Consider the following 3,397-nt stretch of genomic DNA (forward strand, 5'->3'; position numbering starts at 1 on the left):
CCATCGGGGACAAGATTCAAAAAAAGCAAATTATTCCTTATTCGCAATCCGGATAAATTCTGAAATGAATAAGCTTAGATTAAGAGCAAGAATATCGTTCCCTCATCCCAAAATGATCAAAACACGTCCCAGTCTAATCACCATTCTAGGCACGCAACCAGGTTTCCGATGAAGGGGCCAAATTTTTTTTTACCGGGGGATATCAGACCCAGTATAGTAAGGACGGAATTTAGACCATCTCCAGTGCTAGCCCGAGTGCCGCGTTGGAAAGCGTGAAGAGGTGCCCAGCTTTTTTTTCTGCGCTGCAGCTTGTGGATGGACTTGGCCAGGCCCGAGTAACTGGGCTAGCCAAGTGTGGCAGCCTTTTCATTTTCTTTTGATTTACTGTATTATTTTATTAAAACAGTCACGCATAAAGTGGTTTCTTTTGTTTCCGTTACTGTAAAAGCACGCAAGCACAGACTGAAATATTAACGTTATAAATGTTAACGTTCATATGAACGTTAATTTTTTTAAAAATTTTAACGTTCCTTAATTCTAGTACTATAAATATTAGCCTTGTAAAAAAAATAGTTCACATTCTATCACTTTCTCTTCTACAAATAAGCATAATTTTTTTCAGTAAATATGAACCCAAACAATTATTCACCTTCAAATTCACAAAACTCAACCCCACAAAATTCTCAATTTCCAAATACTCAATATCCATATTTATTCCCCAATTCATATTTTCCATATCCCCAAAATCCAAATATCGACAATGCTCAATTTTCAAACCCACAAAATCCAAATTATAATTCTCAAACTCCAAATTCTCAATTTCCCATTCAAAATCCATATTTTCCGTATCCCCATAAGCCATAATTCTCAATTTCCTTTCGTCCAAAATTTTCAAAATATACATCCACAATTCGGAACTCAACAAAATCCTGTTATTAATGAAAATCCTCCACACTCACAAGGTTCTGGTTTCGATGCTAATAACATTGTTGATCTTAATGATGATGTTATCGAAGTTGAAAATATGCGAGAAGGGATAACTCAGTGGAAATGGAGTGAAGATAAACTCCTAATCAGTGCATGGTTAAATGTGTCTACTGATCCGATAACCGGTGCCGATCAAAAAAGTGAAGCATTTTGGGATCGAATTCATAAATATTGCGAAGAGAGTAACCCTGGACTTATCAAAAGAGGGGTTATAGCTATAAAAAAATGATGGCAACGAATAAATGGAGGGTCTCAAAAATTCGGATCGTGTTACGAACAAGCTGAACGAAGAGTTGGAAGTGGTTCAAACTCGGACAACATACTCGAAGCAGCTCATGACCTCCACAAAACTAAATACAAAAAGAAGTCAAATTTTGAGTTGCATTGGAACGAGCTTCGGAGACAACCAAAGTGGAGAACTCCAACATCAAGTTGTGGAAGTGGAAAACGAACAAAATTAAGTGATTCTGGAGCTTATTCAACATCTGGAAATGATGAGACGCATGAAAATATCGTGGAATCTCTTGTTCGTCCAAAAGGTACAAAAGCGGCTAAGAAGGGAAAAGGAAAGGCCAAAGGGAAAAAAAATATGGAGGATGAATATGAAGAGTTGAAAGCCGATACAACTAGAAAATTGAATCTAATAGAAAAATTTAATGATATTCGACAAAGGGATATAGATTCACGTCTCCTGATGGCCGATACAACTCTAATGAATGATGATCAATGGGAGATTCATGCTAGGATGCTTGCTGAAGTGAAATCAAGAATGATGTAGTCGTTGTATGTGTCTTTTTCTTATTGTCTTCGTATTGTGGATGCTCTTTCAAATTTGGATCCATATTTTCAGCAAAGAGTTGATGCACTGGGAAGAAAAGGGCTTTCACCTTTACAAAAATGTACGGCGGCCATGCGTATGTTGGCATATGGAGTATCTGCAGATGCTGTTGATGATTATGTGCGTATCGGCGAATCAACCGCGATCGAGTGCTTGAAAAAATTTGTGACGGGTGTTATTTTTATATTTGAGAGTGAGTACTTGCGAAAGCCAAACTCAAATGATGTTCAACGTCTACTAAAGATGGGTGAAGATCGTGGATTTGATGGCATGATGGGAAGTATTGATTGCATGCATTGGCAATGGAAAAATTGTCCTAAAGCATGGAAAGGAATGTTCATGAGTGGTCACAAAGGGGTTCCGACAATTTTGCTTGAAGCAGTTGCCTCATCGGATTTATGGGTTTGGCATGCATTTTTCGGAGTTGCTGGTTCTAACAATGATATAAATGTGTTAGATCGGTCACCAGTATTTGATGAAGTGCTAGAAGGTCGTGCTCCTGAAGTACACTACAATGTTAATGGTAACGATTATAATATGGGATATTATTTAACAGATGGAATATATCCTGAATAGGCAACATTTGTTAAAACGATTCCACGTCCCCAAGGTGATAAAAGAAGATTATTCTCAAAATATCAAGAAGGCCAACGGAAAGATGTAGAACGGGCATTTGGTGTGCTACAATCACGATTTGCAATTATACGTGGTCCATCACGATTTTGGGACAAAGGAGATCTTGCTAAAATAATGAGAGCGTGTATCATATTACATAATATGATTGTCGAAGATGAGAGAGACACCTATGCTACCCCATTCGGTCCTCTGCCAACTTATGATGATGCAACAAACGGTTTATCACAACCAAACCTAGGGGAAGAACCTTTTGCCCCTTATGAAAGGTATATCCAAAATAATGTTCAAATCCGTGACAGACAGAAACATCGCCAATTACAAGCTGATTTAATTGAGCATATCTCGCAATTTCATAATAATCATTAATTTATGTAATATGTAATATTTTCAATTTTATGTTTTTCTTATTCTTGTAGTGTGTTTTTTTAATCATGTCTTCCTCTTAAATTATGAGTGTTTTTAATTATGTCTTTTGTTTTTTAAATAATTGTTTATCATTTAATTTAATTTGTTATTATTAAGTAAAAATTTATTTAAAGCATAGTGTTTTTTAAATATAGTAGTATATAAAATAAATGAATGGGTCCTACTAAAATGTGGTGTCGGGCTCTTGCGTTGGAGCAACCGAGACAAGTGAAGAAAAAAACCACCTTTAGCTTACTTGGATCAAAATGGGAGCCACAAAAACTAAGACCTGGACTTTACCAGTGGAGATTAGGGGTGTACACGGGTTGCCCAAACCGTTTAAACCAACCCAAACCGGCCCTATTTTTGGCCGAACCAAACCGAAAATTTTAAACCGTTCTTTAATTGGGTTGAATCAGCTCCAACCCGACTTTAATGGGTTGGGCATGGTTTTAGATTTTATTTGGCCAACCCAACCCAACCCGAGGGTATTTTAATAAAAATACATTATATATATAATATATATACCTA

At 36.6% G+C, this 3,397-nt stretch overlaps 1 pseudogene; it reads left to right on the forward strand.

Moving 5' to 3' along the window:
* The first annotated feature begins 1,024 nt into the window (after window positions 1–1,024).
* Window positions 1,025–2,897, forward strand: LOC135147899 (uncharacterized; annotated as a pseudogene).
* The last annotated feature ends 500 nt before the right edge of the window (window positions 2,898–3,397 follow it).

Source organism: Daucus carota, chromosome 7 (genome assembly GCF_001625215.2).
Source record: "Daucus carota subsp. sativus chromosome 7, DH1 v3.0, whole genome shotgun sequence".
NCBI classification, from domain to species: domain Eukaryota; kingdom Viridiplantae; phylum Streptophyta; class Magnoliopsida; order Apiales; family Apiaceae; genus Daucus; species Daucus carota.